The sequence below is a fragment of the Micromys minutus genome (assembly GCF_963924665.1).
Source record: "Micromys minutus genome assembly, chromosome: 20".
NCBI classification, from domain to species: Eukaryota; Metazoa; Chordata; class Mammalia; order Rodentia; family Muridae; genus Micromys; species Micromys minutus.
In genome coordinates, this window is record NC_137955.1 from 51382650 (window position 1) to 51400991 (window position 18342).

Consider the following 18342-nt stretch of genomic DNA (forward strand, 5'->3'; position numbering starts at 1 on the left):
TTAAAATAAATTTTTAAAATCTAAGCTTATAGGGAAGATGGTTGCTCCAGAAGCCAGGTATATCAATAATGCCATGGTGTGTATTCATTTCTCCAGGAAGACATTGGAAGGAGTGAGTGAGCAAATATCATTTTAAACATCACTGTGGTTTTTACCTAAAGGAAATTTAGAATACATCCTGCAGTCTTGAGCTTTAAAAGCTTCTTTTGTTGAGAATGCAGTTATCACCCAGCAAAGACATTAATCTACTCAGCTGATACATCTTGGTTGGTACATGAACATTTCCTATGCTACAAAAAATGTTTTAATTTTTATGATTTTACTATGATAACAAGTGTTTCTTGAAGCACTTTTCAAAATGAGATTGTCTAGCATACTTGTGAACAAAGGATAATTTGTTCTTCTTTGATCATAAAATGTATACAGAAAAATAATACAACTGTGTTAAAAGCTATGAATACACTGTGTTGATATCTCTGTGTGCACTGAGTCAGTATGAGTGGAAAATCCTGACACTGTCTTTGTTTCTTGGCCAATGGCTTTGGGCTCTTAGCAGTTGTTTTCAAGTTGAACGAAACTTTTGGGAGAATAAGAGAGGGACCAGTTAAACAGTTTAGGCCCCAGTTCAAGTATACACATTCAACTACAAAAGGCCATTTGGGGGAGAGAAATCTTGATGAAGAAGAAAGATACAGAAAGATGGATGAGATTGGGGCAGGTGGGAAGAATCCAGCCCAGTGTTTCCCCAAGAGAGTCTGGCTTTCTCCACTTCCACCATTGGTCTCAACTGTGGTAAAATTTCCTCCATTGTTTGAAAATGAGAACAGATACTTCATCACCCACAGCTGCACTTAATCTTGTGACCTCCTTCCTTCCAAGTCTTTTTCTAAAAATATGCTTCTACATCTACTTTTAAAAGTGGCTTCTTAAAATCACATGAAGGGAAGCTCACTAGCATTATGATGATTAAATAGATCATGTCTTCAGAAAAGGAAAGAAAAGAAAAGAAAAGAAAAGAAAAGGAAAGAAAAGGAAAGAAAAGAAAAGAAAGAAAAGACCACATCTGTTCAAATGTTAGAACTTTCGAATGTGGGCAAACCATGTCAGTGAGTCATGACCTTAGAGAAGCAGATCCGAGACAACCTAGGCAACTGCCACTTCTCATGTAATCAGTTTCACAATAATACTGTTGCAGTAAATATAAAAAAGAATTCTGTTGCTACTGGTCCCTGCAGGAGCTGCTACAGTGCAGTGGGGGATGGGGGGAGAAGGAGGGGGGAAGCACAATCCCTTAAGCTGTTAGTTACCAAGCCTGGTACCCACACATCCCATTACATGGGCTCTAAGCACCCTAAACTCATGCTAGCAACAGAGCTGGAACTGCTGTCCCTCCACATTGTCCTCACAGCCCGGTAAAATCACGACTTAACACTCAATAACTTAATCAAATAGGTTTATATGTTCAATTCTCAGTTGACAATATGTCTAAATAATAAATTCACTGCCAATTAATAAAGATATAAACCGCCCACCTAAAGAAGATAAAATCAATCTAATTTACCTTGATCTGAACCATCCTCCTCTGCTGCCTCCATTATGAATCTCCTGATTTCCCCTCCTCTTCTGCTTCCCAAAATTTTGTTCCCACCCACTCTCTACTGTCCAATCATCTATCACCTTGACATCAACCTACACAATACTGTTTGATTTTCTGTGTCTGCAAGATATGAACAACAGTATTCAGCAGGCACTTTATACTGAATATGCCTATCAGAAATGTGTCCAGTACAGCTAAGTACACCCATGCTTGCTATTGATACTTTTTTATGGATGGCACGAAAAAGAACTGATATCTTAACTTGTCCACAGAATTGTCTAAATCCTCAGCAGACTCTTGCCATTACTACATTCTAGTAGTAATGCCATTATAAAACCAGTTAAGCTCACATAATAATTTATAGAAGAAAAATGACTGTACCTAAACTAAACTAAACACACACACACACACACACACACACACACACACACGCACACACATCACATATGCCTCTACTCTTCTCTGTTTTATATACGGAACATGTAACATGATAAATACAAGCCCTTCTGTTGATATTACAACCTTAACATTATAAGAAATCTAATAAAGGTTCTGGAGAGATCCCTTGACAGTGAAGAACACTCATTGCTTTTGCAAAGAACCGGGCTTCAGTTCCTGGAACCCACATGGTAGCCCAAACCTCCTGTTACTCCAGTTCCAAAGGATCCAAGCCCTTTCTGGCCTTCGTAGGAACCAGATGTGTACTCTGTGCACTTACATATGTGTAGGCAAACTCTGATATGAATCTCCCTACGTTTCTCTCTAGACAGCCTACCAGCTCTTCTCAAGAGTAGATTATGTGACCTACCAACTGTGAGAGTCACTGTGAGAGTCATCAGAAAGGAGTATCTGAAGAGGGTTCCAGGGAAAGTGTAAACAAGCTATGCCTGAAGCACACACACAGGCAGTAGCAGTCTCCATATAACATAAGCAGTTCAGGGGAAGGCGGGGAACAGGGAGAACCTGCAGGGTCCTTGGCCAGGGAGTTGGGAGTGCTGGGCGGGGAAGCCAGGTGTGCAGGGTAGAGGAGAGCAGTGAAGACACGTCTAGTTCATGAGATGAGACTTTTGCTCATAAGCCTCACTAAAGGGGATTAAGGGTGAGAATTGGCCCATAGATGGAAGGGTGTGTGTGTGTGTGGTGTGTATGTGTGTATGGGGGTTACCCTGCCAAAGAATGAAGATGTATGTTCTCCTGATGTCCTTTCTAAAGGAAGACTGGAAGAAACAATGGTTCAGGGGAGGGAAGCTCAGAGAGGCAGTACAGGGATCTCTGGTCATGTGAGATTGTTCACATGATTGCTAGTGCCTCAGTCAGCCAAGAGTCAGTCATCCCTTAAGGCAGGGGTGGCTGTGGTTCATGTGGGTCCTTTGAACAGGTGTTATGCTAACAACAGACCTGGGCCTGTTAGCTAAGTGTCCTGCTTGGTGTCCCCTGGTCCACTTTGAAGACTGAGATTGTTCCCTCGCATCAGAAGCACAGACCCAAGAGTCCCACATTTTGGCTCATTTGGGAGGTCTTGGGAGTTCTCTGCTTGGAGGTTCTTTGCACCAGAGACCCTTTCTCCTGCAGCTGCGATTTCCTTGTTCTCACATCAGTTGTATTCAAGTCTATGGAGTCCTGCTTGGTCCCCCACCAACACCTCTGCGCTTGCCTGAAGCTGGAAATTCAAAGCCCAGCCCTGCACATATTATGATGAACCATTGCAGTGACATTGGATGACTGGTGGCCATGTCTCTTCCCTAGGATTTGTTCTCTTCCTTTCTATTAGAAAAAAATAACACTTACACATTAACATTCAGCAGGGAATTGGCAGGCACAGCAGAGCTTCAGGGAGAGACCAGTGAAAGACAAGAGCAGAGCTGGCCTGACCCCTGTATGAATGGAACCTGCCACAGAAACTACACCACTGGACAGTCAATGCAAGCCTGTCCCCTAATGCACAGTCTCTGATTCCAATTTTCTGAACAGCCAGAGGAGTCCTGGGCTTTTTATATTAGGTTTTCTCATTGGCAACAAAGGGCTAGTTATTACATTCTCTTAGGGACTTTGCCAGCAGATGGCTGAGTCCACAGTCACTCTGCCAGCAGAGGGCCACCAGTTCCTGTTCAGAGTCCTCAGTTGGGAAGATTCCATGATTTGATTTGGGTTTAAGATTCTAAACTCAACTGTGTCTGATGTTGTCTTTGGGCACTCCTCTCTGATCTGATGACATGATGATTGTTTAGTAATTTTGCATGATGGTAGAGGACAGACCCTAGGAGACCAACATAGGCTGACCAATCTAAGTCTCCTGCAGATGGAGAGGAGGTACTTACTGCAGAGGAAGAAGAGGGGCTAACTCCAGAGGAAGAGGACAGGTTTATTGAAGAAGAAGAGGAGGATCTTACTGCAGAGGAAGGGGAGGGTCTTACTGTTCTTGCCCAGATCCTTTTGGTACACATGGGGGCCCAGCAAGCTGTAGGGCTGTGGACATGAATCAAACGTATCTCATCTTGCTTTCCCCTTTCTTAGTGATAGCCACTTATGGTAGGTGCTTGGGATCTTTCAAGCCACTTTGCAGGGTTCCACTAGAGAAGTGAATTCCAGTCTTGGCAAGCCAGGAACCTCTTCTAACAACTATTATCTTAGAGTTACAGGATGGGAACACCAGAATGGTAGGGTTGCTTACTGTATTGGCTGGTTTTGTGTCGACTTGACACAAGCTGGAGTTATCACAGAGAAAGGAGCCTCAGTTGGAGAAATGCCTCCATGAGATCCAGCTGTAAGGCATTTTCTCAACTAGTGATCAAGGGTGAGAGGGCCCATTGTGGGTGATACCATCCCTGGGCTAGTAGTCTTGGGTTCTATAAGAAAGCAAACTGGCCAAGCCAGGGCAAGCAAGCCAGTAAGCAACATCCCTCCATGGTTTCTGCATCAGCTCCTGCTTGGGTTCCAGTCCTGACTTCCTTTGGTGATGAACAGCAATGTGGAAGTGTAAGCTGAATAAACCCTTTCCTCCCCAATTTGCTTTTTGGTCGTGTTTGTGTAGGAATAGAAACCCTGACTAAGACACTTACCAACTATGGAATTTCCACTTCTATACTAAATTCTTGTAACAGTCAAGTACAAACCCAAGACTTTAAAAATGGTCCATTCTGAAAAGTAGCATCAACCAGAGGAAAGAGAGTGCAGTACCTTTGATAGAAACTAGCTAGCATTTGGAGAGTGCACAGTGAAGAATCTAGCCAGTCTCATCTGCAGGTCACAGTTGATGCCTAGTGAGGTGACTGTTCAGCTGGACATTCTGGGGGTTAGGCAGAATGGATGCAGCACTCTGGTGCTAGATGCTACTTGAACCAAAGTCCAGAAACTGGCTGGAGTGGGCTGTCCTGGGGAGAGCTGCTCTCTATTCTGTATTCTCTGCTGCAGCTGAGCACAGTGGGAGCTATGCCGAGGGGAATGGGGAGGGAACTTGACAATACAGAGAATCCCACCCATGAACTTGAGAGAGAGACAGAGAGAGACACAGAGAGAGACAGAGAGAGAGACAGAGACAAATGGGAGAAAGAGACAGAGGGGAGAGAGAGACACAGAGAGAGATACCTTGAGATAAATATCAGTGAACATGGAATTCAGGTTTTTAGAATAATCTTTCACTGTTACTGAGTCCAGTTGCTCTGCCACTGACAGCTCTGATCTTTATGTCTTCCAGTTCCAGTGATGAAAAAATTTCCATTCCATTGGTCATGTTTTTCTGCACTGACTGCCAACATCTTAGAAATACTTCCCATCTCCTTGAACCTGCTGTTCTGGATGTGTTGTGTGTAAAGGTTTGTCCCTTGTGATAGGCTGATTCCCTAGTACCTAGGTCAGTCTCTCATGGTGGAGCATGTATCTGTGTGTCTGTAACATCATGATGAGTCTAACTTGTTTTTTGATGATTTTTTTTTTACTGTCATGTCCATAGAGACATGACAGGAGACAGAGTCTACTCTGGCTACCATAACAATGTCTCTTAAGCACAGTGTCTTAAAATAAGAAAGTTCTCCTCTCCATCCTGAGCTGGGGGTTTGGAATCACACATGGCCAGCTTCTGTCTCCTCCAGAGGCAGGAGAAGGGTCTATTGTTTTTCACGATGTTTCCCACGGGTAGTGGAATTTCCCAGCCCGCGGGTCGTCATGTTATAAGATGAAGATGACTGTTTTGTGAGGATATGTACCTTGCTGATAGGTTAACCCATTGGTGAATTAGGCTGTTGGGAAATGAAGCCTGACTGAAAATAGAAGTGGGTCATGATGTGTGTCTTGAAGGGCATATCCTCTTCCAGGGCGCACCTTGCTTATGTTCTACCCACTTTTTAGCCACCATGAGGTGAACTGACACCACAGAGCATGGCCTAAGGTAGTGGTCAGCTGCCCAGGGACTAAATTCCGTGAAACCCAGAGCCCAAACAACTCATAAACTACTTGCATCAGGTGTCTTGTCTCTGTGACTCACCTGGCTGAACCAAACGTGCTTCAGTGTCAACCTAGCTGCAGGAGCATCAGGTGAACACCATCTTCTCAATGGCTTTTCCCTTTGAGCCTGACCATGTCCCCCGATGGCCCTATGTCTAAGGATTCTAGTCAGATTAGAACCTGCTTTGCCCAAGTTTGTTTTCATCTGTGCACATCTCCAGAGATACTTGGTGGAATAAAATATCACATTTGCAGATGTGGTGTTAGGGCGTGTACATCTTACAGAGGAGTTAACTCGGTCCATGAACTTGCACCGACTTCTAGGGCTTGGAGGAAGGTGGACCTGAAAGACTTAATCTGTGAGATTTGTACTTCAGAACAATGGCAGCTGACTGGGGGAACCAGCTTCTTGCTTCTACCACAAAAACACTTTCATTTCAGACAATCCATTTTCTTAGCATGAGGCCATCTGTTTTTAGGGGACAGTCACATTTACTCACCCAGCTGGGACAGGGTGGGCCTGGCTGCAGATTCCTGTGTGGAACTGATAGCCTGAGGAATATTGGAGGACTTCATATAGCTACAGTCTAGATGGCACCAAAAGAGTCAGAGTCCTCACAAAGCCAGAGAGCCAAAAGCACCTCTCAAAGTCAGTACCAACTTCTCAGCTAACCTATAAATGTGCTAATTAGTATTATGCATGTCAAAGAGGAGCCAAAGATGGCAATATGGTGGATTGTTGATCAGACCAGAGGGTGAGCAATGGGCTGCACTTAATAAACTAATGAACGGCTGTATTCTTAGGATTACGTAGAAGAAAGAGGCCTGCGCACCCCCACAATCTAGGGAAGGTAGGCCAAGTACAACCCTGAACTTGGCTGAGTACATGACATTGGGTTTCTGGCTGCTTAGTGGGGTAACAGATTAGTTAGAATTCCCCCAGGAATCAGAATCAATTCCTCCTATCACCAGAGACAAACTACAGGAAGGGCTGGGAAAGAAGGAGGGAGCACAGAGAGAGGAGAGAGAGGGCAAAGACAGGAAGAGAAAGAGAGATCCAGTGTAAGCAATTAGATCATCCAGTGTGGGCTGGCAAAGATGAACTGTGCAAGACTCTAATGAACTGGGAATTAGCTAGTGAATGGATGCCCTCAATCTGAAGCCCCACATCCAAAGGCTGAGCTCACGTAGTCTCCTCAGTGCAGCTCTGAGGCAGCCTGGCTGCTTGCATGGGAAACCAGTTTTGTTTGGTTTTTTTCTCTTTGGTTTTTTTTAGTAGTTTATGAGGCAGCCATGTGGCTTAGGACAGCCAAGAGCTCAACTTAGGGTTCATGGATTCAAGAGTAAACTACATGTATAATGCCCTGTTCGGCATCACCTTGCCTCTGGGTCAGTCTTGCCCTCTGTGGCCTTATCAGGGTGAAGTCTCATCCTCATTGTCAGGCCTCCTGGTGTGTTCAGACAGGTTCTGGGTCGTGCATATGGGCGAGGAACAATTACTCGCAGCTTCAGTCTCAGAAAGTTTCAACTGTGAAGAGAGAAACTCATCCCACTTGAAGGGAAGGTCTGGGACTCCATCAAGGCCACAGAACAGGTTGTCGGAATTTTATACCTGCTTGTTAATAAGGTGTATTTAATAGGCCTCACAGATGTAGCCTAATTGAGTCTAATATTTGCTTTCATTATAACCACATTACGAGGTTAGGGGAATTAGATCGTTAACCCTCACTCACCTAAAGCTTCCACAATGATAGTGAGCTACTGAAAGGAACCTTGTGCATGCCTGATGGAGCTGGCAAGGGTCTGCTGGGTGCTCAGCCCCAGAGCATGTGCTGGTGGAGCGTGTGCCATTCACATGTGGGTTACCCAGAGTCAAAGTAGGTTGTGAATGAGGCACATCAGAAACCCAGAAGACACAGAGTCTTCCTCTGGGAGCCATTGCTTAGACGGCTTCCCTCAACCCTGAAATAATCCCTTTTAGTTCTTGACTGTTCAGATCCTATAATGGAACCTAAGTCATTGTTCCTCAAGGTGAAAACCACACGTCCTCTGAGTCAACCTACCACCCTGCTAAAAATGCAGCTTTGGACTTTCACTGGACCTGGCCCATCAGAATGTTGAGGATGGGCAGCATTCCTGAGGCATGAGAGTCAAGCCTGGGGCTTAAGTCCAGGGCTGGGAACAGCCATGTGGCACAGACAAGGTAGGGCAATGGTGATTTCCACATCTAGAGCTAGATCATTCACCCATAAAGCATGTTGTTGCTCTAGCTTACTTGGACCACCTGCTCCAGGGAGGGAGCCATATGTGCCCAGGATGCTCTGTTTTATAAAACCGCAGTATAATACAGAGAGGGAGAGGGCAGCTCTCTGTATTATACTGAGAAATCACCACCATGCGGCAGGCCTAGCTGGGAGCATTTGGGGAAGAGAAAGAGAATGGAGAGAGAGATCAGAAGACAGAGACAGAGACTAAGTGTCCGGTGAGCCGACCAGTCTTTCATATATACCAGTTGGCTCACACCTGGCAAGCAGCTACGCAAGCTGTTGCTAAGTAGCTGTTGGGCAGAGCCTAGAGGAACTGCCTGTGCAAGATATTCAAGCATTGCTGTGGAGAGGCTGCACAGGCATAGCTGAGGCCTCCCCCAACAGCCACCAGCTGAAGCTGCTGTGGAAGTAGACACTGAATCACTGAGTCCCCATCACATGGGGTGCTGTTCCTAAGTAGACATTGAAGCACCGGCTCCATGTCACATTCTGCTGTTCCCAGGTTCAATCTTCAGATTCATGAACGACTTTAAATGTTGGTTTGAATGAGAATTCCCCTACAGTCTCTATAGATATAGACTAGATATAGACATAGACATAGATATAGATGATATAGATATATATGATACAAATATATATAATATAAATATATATGATATATATATATATATATATATATATATATATATATATATAGAGAGAGAGAGAGAGAGAGAGAGAGAGAGAGAGAAAGAGAGAGAGAGAGAGAGAGAGTCTCCCCTATGATCTCTGATGGTGCAGCCTTGCTGAAGGAAGTACATTTGTTACTTAGGGTGGCTTCAAGGCTCTACTTCCACTTTACTCTCTGTTTCCTGCCTGTAGCTCCTGCCACCATGTCTGCTGCCTGCTACCATGCCTGCCACATGGACTCCAGCCATTACAGAAGAGACTCTTGGTGCTTTATCACAGCAACAGAGAAGTACTAACACACTGGCTGATTGGAACGGTTCAACCCAGCCTAGCTGATGTCTGTCATACAGCAGGGAATGTGACAATGGGACAATGCCTCCATGCTACCCCAAGTGTTGATTTTCCCAGCCTCCTTTAGCCACTCAACTTCCTACCCAGTCATTTACCACAGATGATAACATTAAAACCATGAAGATTCTATTAACGCTGTGGTTGCTTTTAAACAATGTGCCATGGATTAGTTACTTTCTGTTGCTGTGAGAAAAGACCATTCTCAGAAATGACTAGCAGAAGAAACACTTTGTTTCCTCCTATGGCTTTGGAGGAGTAAGTCTGCCTTGGCAGGGAGTGCTCATGGGTAAAAGGTAGGCATGGCAGCAGGAGGGGAAAGAGAAACATCTCATTGTCAACCTCAAATATGAAGTGAGGTGGAAGCCAGGCAAGGCCACAAAAGCCCACCCTCAGTGATGCACTGCCTGAAGCAAGGCTAGGCTTAATCCTCCAAAAAGCACCACCAGCTTGGGAGGAGGTGTTCAAGTACCTGAGCCTATGTGGGACATTATTATTCAAAATCTCTCTCACTATGCCTAAGCCTGGTATATGTTGCCTGTTCTCAGTACCCTTGTCTCTGCACACCTCAGCATGCTCTATATGTCTATAGGCTTGGGAGACTGTCCCACTTGTCCCCAGCACTGAGGCTTTTCAAGTCAGGAAAACAAATGCTTCATTTCTTCAGGACAGGAGCAAGATAACATCGGCCTGCAGCGGACTCTGGCCCTCCACGGATTCTATGTATAGAGAACACAGCCCTACCTCAGTGAGTCTATATCATGACAGCTCCTGTGAGGGCCATATTGACAAGCCTCAGTCCCTGGTCTTCTCTACACAGAGAGGGTTGGCTGGCATGCTGGAGACACTAATGCTCTAGTCTGTGGAATAACAATTATACAATCTGGAACATGTGTGATAAACCAGTCTCACTAGGCTCAACAGATTGGATTCAAGCCTTCTCTGAATCTTGCTCATATACATCCCTTACGGCCACACTTCATCCATCACACAACATGGAAACATCCCTTATATGAGTGCCACTGTCATTGTGGCTTCTGTACCCCCACGCACCTCTCAGTAGACATGACACCTTCTTCAGAGCTATCCCTCCCCACACCCGTTGTGCCCAGTGCACCACAGAATGGCTTGGGTGGGGCTTGATCATTTATAGACCTGAAACTGAATTTATAGGAGAACAAGGACAAGTAGATATCAAAGGCACAGGGATTAAAGACAAAATTATGCCCCTTGTTGTGCCCAAGGCCATGTGTGGGAAGATGGCAGGGTCCCTGTGGGAGGTGGCAACTCCCTGCCAAACTGCCTACAGTGAGAGGACACACATTCTCTGCTCTCTGGTGTGAGGATATGCTTGTTCTGATTCATGGGAGGCTCTGCATTTTGTCCCTTGTCAAGAAAAAATGAAGCAACACGTGTTTGTCGTATTCTTGTCTGGTTGCTGAAATGAATCAGCTCATGAAGTGAAACTTAGGGAAGGAGAGTTATTTGGGGCCACAGGTCACAGGCACAGCCCATCACAGCAGGGACACCATGGTGATGAAGTCAGCTGCTCACTCAGCGTCTTCAGGAAGGAAGCAGAGGTGAATGCTGGTTCCCTCCAGGAACTTGCCCCAGAGGATGGTACCACCTGTATTTAGGGTGAGTCTTCCTACTTTAATTGACAGAAAACAGAAACCCCCACAGATGTGCTCCAAGGTTTGTCTCCTAGGTGGTTCTAGATCCTGTCTAGTTGGCAATTGATACAAACCACTACGGACTGTTGTGATGTCATGTTCCTGTCCCCACCTCAGTTCTCCTCTTATACTTTAGCCACAGATGAATCTTCGTGAAGGAGCTTCTGTCTGTTAGCCAGTGATTTGTACTGCAGTCTGGGTTCAATCATAGTTATGGAAAGATGGATGACACATTGTAAAAGTGGTCTTAAGACTTCATGTGGATCCTGCTGGTGGTGCAGTCAAGACCCAATGGAGGGCATATGAACTGAATGCTGATGGAGCTCCTGCTGCATACCAGGCTTGAGACCCAGAAGCAGAGAAGGCACACATGCATGTACACAGACAAACACACACCTGTATATATGCACACACACACACACACAGAGAGAGAGAGAGACAGAGAGAGAGAGAGAGAGAGAGAGAGAGAGAGAGAGAGAGAGAGAAAGAAAGAGAGATCCCCTATGATGAGGGGAAAGGGCACATAGATATAAGTCAAGTAAACAGCTTATAACATGACACAGGCTGAGAAAAGCTATAGAGCAGGGGAAAGGCTTCAACCTGTAGAGAGGGGAAGCTGGAGACAGCATTCAGGTGACTGTCAATGAAGCCTGGGGAGGAGCAGGACAAAGTGTGTGCCCTCCTGGTGTAAGTTCATCTCGGTCATGATTGCTGATATAGATTGTGGATTGTCAACGTGACTGACTCTAATATCCCCTAGATGGCAAATCTCTGGCCATGTCTGTGAGAGAATGTCTGGACTGGGTTAACGAAGAATTAAAGACCCTCCCTGACTCTGGGTACTACCATTGTGTGAACTGGGGTCTTGGACTGACACTAAGATGAATGCTAACCTTCACCCTTCTGCTTCCTGGACATGGAAGAAAAGCTCCACCTAGCATGACTTCATTGCTAGGATAAACTACACCTGAAACTTTGAGCTAATAGAAAGCTTTCCTCCTCCAATTGTTTTGTCCCGTGTTTTCTGGCATCAGTGAGAAAGGGAACCGTTAGAGTAGCTGAAGGAATAAGACCAGTTCCCTGAGACCTGTGATGCCAATAGGCAAGGAGCAAGAGGCTGGTACAGCTAGCTGGACGGAGTGAGGAGCAAGCCAGGGTCCACAGGGAGTGTCTTTGAGTTTTGTAAATATTCTTTGTTGCCAGAGAGAGTGAATGACCTAGCATGGATTCTAGGTCCCTTATGAGACGTGTCATACACCTGCAGGGGAGGAAAGCTTAAAGCCCATCAGCAGAACACTGTGGCAGGTGAATCGATGGGACCCCGGAAGTCTCTGAAAGTTGCTGATAGGAAATACACAGTAACACAAGAAAAGTGGCTCAAGGGTACAGAGAAACCCCACACCAGGGACAAGGTCCTGCAGTAGTAGTGGAGAATAAGCCATCAGTGAGAAGGCATTCAGGTACCCACACAGCAACCTGGAGTGGGACTCAGTACACATTTGCTAGGAGGGGAAATGAATATTCTCTCCATGGGTGGTTGAACTTGCATGTCCTGACCCCAAGTAAAGCCATAACTTTGCTTTAAATCTTTATCTAGGGGCCTGGAGAGATGACTCAGCAGTTAAGAGCACTAGCTGCTCTTCTAGAAGACCCAAGTTCAATTCCCAGGACCTACACTGAGGCTCTGTAAATACAGCGTGAAGCAATCCTGAACCCTGTTCCGGCTTCTTCTACTGCCAGGCACACAGACTCACACACAGGCAAAACATCCATGTGCACACAGCAATAACAAAATAAATAAATCTTTCACTAGATTGTCCCAGGGGATTAGATACTTCTTTGCCCTCTTAGACATTCCCAGTATTACCTAGTTTCCAGTGGCGAGCAGTCCAGGTGGACCTGCTCCCTCTGTAAACACCCCTACCCTATGATAACTAGGAAGGTGCCTTTCCTTGGGTATTGTTGGAAACATGTAAACTTCCCTGTTTTAACAAAGATTCTTCAAAAAGTCACTGTGGTGGTTGTTAAAAGCTCACAAACGGCTGGGACTCATGGCTACATTGTAACCAGCCAGACTGTGAATTCATAGTTACTGTTTGAGTCTGGCATTCAGCATGCTGGCTGAGATCTGAATCCTCTGACATCATAGGTTCTACTCTCTGTGACATGTCAGTCTTCTACTCTATGCCCTTTTACAGTGGACAAACTGAAGTGAGGTGTTCATATTACAGAAAAACCATTTATAAAGGTGTCCTACCTACTGGGTGGCCTCAACATCAAAGGCTAGAAGTCTAAGCTAGCCTGAGGACCTCAAGACAAACTCTAGTTTGTGTCTTTGTGCCTTCAGTACTTTGAGGACAATCTTTGATATTCCCTGCTTTGTAGACAAACACACACACACACACACACACACACACACACACACACACACACACATATAGTTTTCTTCCAACTCAACATAGTTACTGAGAATCTTTGGAGTAACTGTTTGCAAATGCCTATGGCATAAATCAAAGAATAAACTCATTAGCTCTATAGGTGGGGACATCAGCGTTTTACATTTATAAAAATGTATGTGTGCATAACTTGTTATTTTGTTTGTCAGTTTTATGTATTTTTAACTACACAAGAGCTGTGCAGGATTGGGTCACGGCATGTCATCATAGATGGGACTCAATTCCACCCAGAGTAACTACTGACAATTAGCCTCTATTTGTGGAAGGGCTGTTACTTTCTTCAGATCTATGACCTCATCTTCAGAATGAGGTTCTTACACAGTTGGTAAGTTTGTATGGTAGTCACGGGCAGTGAGACATTAGTACTTCCTGGGGCCTGTGCTGATCAAGTAGGGAGACAGCTCCTGCTGGCTGAAAGGTGGTGGGAAAGCTCAGCAGCTGCCCCTCTTCTACATGCAGGTCTCTCTCCACTACTGGGAGATGCTTTGTTTCTTCCTAAAGGGAGCTGTGAAGTTAGGTACCTTTTCCAAATGACCTCTACTTGGATGTGAATTGTTAATCTGATCAGAATGTTTCACTTCCTGTCTACTCAGTAGCCAGTCTCCATAATGAGCTTCTTACAGAGGTCATGATCTCTGTAAGAGTGAACAATGTGTAATGAAGGCCAGTTTAAAACCACTGAGTCATGTTTCCAGGGTAGCTATGCATACAGAAATGTATATGTGTAAATGTAAATATGTATGTATATATGCCCATGTATAATGTGTATTTAATTTAAGTGTATCCTATGAATATATTTTTCCTTATTAAAAATTTAAACTATTGCATGATCTGCCTCACAGACACAGGCACATTTTAATGGAGAGTCCAAAGTTAGAACACAGACATATTGGCTTCCTTACCCTCTGCAGGGTTGAGAAGGGGTGGAGGTTTTCTAGGCTTCCAAACTGGCAAGGAAGGTCAGGGAAGTCACTGTTTATCTGGGAAAGTATGAGCTAATGTCCATCTGCCTTTAAGGGCCAAAGAGACCTCATTTGTCATGCAAGGAAGGGGCATTCAGGTTATAGTTAGGAAGAATGCTTCTCAAAGGCAGCCTAGAATGGCTTGTTCAGCAGCCCACAGAGCTGTAGGATAGTTGGACTAGGTATAAGCTGGAGTAAGGAGTCTCAGGTCCCAGTCTCTTCTCCATCCCACTGTCTTTGCCTCTAACCACTGTGACATAAATAGATTTCCCTGACCTGTGTTCCCACCATGATGCACAGCTCAGCAGCAGGTCCAAAAGCAATGTGTTCAATGGACCATCGACTGCAGGCTTTGAAGCTGAGACAACTGAACATTTCTTCCCTTGTTTATTTAAAGTATTTTGTCACAGCCAAGGAAAGCTGACTCATAAAGGTTGGATGTTGACAGTTGGAATCAGGAAGCAAATGTCCGAACCAAGTGCAAGAGCTTTAACTCAGGCTAGACTGAATCTGGTTAGCCCAGGGAAGTTCTTGAGAGTCTGTTTGAAATAAGAACAAAAACGAATCAGAGCAGGGCAGAGGCATCTTACTTGGGGGCCACCTCACTTGACTCATAGCTCACTTTTGAGGACACAGTTTAATGCCACAGGGGTGACTAATTCCTGTGACTCCTCAGTCTTGAAAGCAGTAGCTGGTGGGCAGGGCCAGTGGTCGTTCAGTATGACCATTGGGTTGTCTCGCAAAGCCAGAATGGATCTCTGTGTACTGTGTTGAGGTGGATTGTTCATTTATAAATGGTGGCTATAAGCTTGAGAAAGGAGTTTTGGGAAATATTTCATGTATCTGTGAGTTAAATTTGAAAAACCATGTGGGTTTACACTGAGTCATTGCTTAGTGATGGGCTTTATGTGTAGAAATGAAGTCTCTTTGAAGAGCTGAAGAAACACTTATCTATCAGTGTATTCTCCAATGGCTACTATTCACCTCTCCAAAGCCTAAGACGGAAATAAAAGTAAGTTAAAAAATAGAAACAACGTTGACATATGTTACAATTGTGTAAGTTGGTCTTCTTGTGGGACTCCTGACAGTGGGAGCGGGAGCTGTCTCTGACTCTGTTACCTGCCTTTGGATCCCTTTTTTCACTACTGGGTTACCTTATCTATCCTTAATACAAAAGGAGGTGCCTAGTCTTACTGCAACTTGATATGCCATGGATGGGTGATATCCAAGGCTGGCCCTTTTTCTGAAGAGAAATGGAGGAGGAGTCCATGTGGGGCAGTGGGGGAAGGTTGGGAGGAACTAGGAGGAGAGAGGATAGAGGGAAATCTGTAGTAGGGATATAAAATAATAAAATTTTAGGAATACATTGCTGGAGTCCAGCATAGGATGCCAGCAGTGAGCTCTGGTGAGAAAAAGATTTCTCAACCTAACATGCAGATGGGGCCATGTTAACAGAAGAAAAGATTCACAAGAGCTCTTGGAGGAAACCCTACCTGTTGTTGGCAGTAATTTCTGCTTTGACTAGGGTGTAAGGGCTGGAGGACATAGGGGTGCCTAGATGTACCCTACATGCTCTTGTTGAGACAGGCCAACAATGCTCAGAAAGCAGATGTCTCAGAAGTCTTTAGATTAGAGAGGTGTTCCCAACAGTGCCTATGTGTCCATGCCTACAGTGTCTCCTGGGAAGTCTGAGCCATGTCAGCCTGGAGCATGTCCTCTGTGACCTGGTGTTGCTGGGTTCATCCCAACACCAAAAATCCTTTAGGAGAGGAGACTGAGGCACACAGGATATGGAGTCAAGAATATCCTCATGAGAATGAGAGTAGCTGTCCCCTGATAGTTGTGTGCACTAAATATGGAAGTCAGATGCTGAGGAGGACAGGTGCTGAGGTCCCTCCGTTGACCATGCCTCTGTGAGACTTTCCTAGGCCAGGGTCTTGGGATCAGGGACTGGAGTTGCTGTAGATTTGCAAAGTACTTTCCTGTGTAACTTTCAACGTTACTTATTTATTATTATTTAATTTCTAACACCGTGTTGATTTTTTCTATGAATTCCTTCATGCCTTACAAATACTGGATATTATCTAGTGTTTAACTAGGTAAGCCACACATTGAACATATTTCTGTTGCTTTTGTGCCCTTCATTCATGCCTTTCCTGCTGCCTTTTCCTGATAATCCTTTTAAGTCAGTTTGGAGTCTTATACCTTTTGGATTGAGCCCTTAACTTTTATTTTAAGCATTTTAAAAACTTTTCATTTATATTGTAAAGTTGGCATGACTTTCTAAGCCAGAGAGACTAACACCACCATCCACTTTCAGAATGTTTCTGCATTCTCAGATGGAAGCTGACCTCTCATTAAACAATAACTGCCCACAGCCTTTGGCACACGTGGTGTTCTCTCTACACATCTTGTCCAATCTGATCTATAAGGCTTTTCATGAGTGGACTTAGTAGTATTTGTCCTGAGTCTAATCTATCTCAATGAACACAATGACCTCACACTGCCCCAAATTCATCACAGTAGTGCTCTTGTTTTATATCATATCGATATATATTAATTGCATAGAACAAAGAATTCCATTTTGCCCTTTCCACCCATTGTGTAATGTGCTCAATCACACTGTCACCTCTCTCTGTCTCTGCCTCTCTCTGTCTCTCTCTGTCTCTGTCTCTTTCCCCTCGACCCCAGTGAGAAAGAAAACATGCAGTGCTGACTCCTGAATATGGCTGATTTTATTTGCTCCCAGTCCTGTCTGTTCCCTTTAACAGGCAGACTTTCATTCTTTGCCTTGGAATAAAAGTCCATTATACACATACAGCCCTTAAAAAATCCATTTATCTATTGACAGGCACCTTGTCTGGCTCCATTTTGTGGCCATTGTGAAGAGTGCAGCAATAAAGGGACACACAGGTATCTCTGTGACAAGCTGACTTGTGTCCTCCAGGGTCACATCCCGAGTGGTGGGATAATAACACTGAGACTCTATTTTTAATTTTTTTCATTAATTCTACGCAGCTTCCATAATGGTTAGATTGATCTTTTTTTATACCATGATAAAATAGAGATCCCTTTTCCCCAGCATCCTCACTGACATCTGTTTCCTGTTGGCTTTCCCGGAGACAGCCATTCTGCCTGGGGTGAGATTGGGATCTTTAGGTTTGCTTTCCGAGCTTCTCTGGTGGCCAAGGATACAGAGAACATTTCGAGTGTCTATTGGCTCCTTATACTTTTTCTGAGCGCTGTCTTGCCACGATCCACTTGTTGACTGGATTAATCATGCTCTGCTCTTTAGTTTTTTGAGTTCTTTGTATAATCTATGTGTTAATCCTCTGACAAATGAGGATTTGACAGGAATCTCTCATTCTGGAGGCTGGCTCTTCCCTCTGCTGATTTTTTTCTTCTACTGAAGGTTTTACTTTCTTGTAATCCTGGACATCAATTTTTACTTATTGAGTCATTCAACGCCTTTACAGGAAGTCCTTGCCTAAACTTGCATCTTCGAGTTCCCAACTATTTTCCTCAACCACTTCCAGAGTCTCAGCTCTTACATCAAAGACTTATATCTATTTTTATTTGCTCTTGATTCTTTTGTAGAGAATATGAGACTAGGACCTAGCTGAAGTCAGATTCCCAGACCTCAGCTAGGTGGTCTATGCTGTGTAAGAAAGATAACAGTGTAAGCCAGTGAGTGAGCAGTGAGCAGTGTTCTTCAGTGGTTTCTGCTTTGTTTCCTGCTCCAATTCACCTCAGTGATGGACAATGAAGGATAAGACAATTTTCTTCTGTACCTAGATATCTGGTTTTTCCAGTACCCATTTGCTAAAGAGGCTATCTTTCCCCAAATGCTTCCTCTTGGGATCTTTGCCAAGAACCAAAAGGCTCTAACTATGGGTTTAATTCTAATTCCTCTTTCTATTAAAGTAGGTA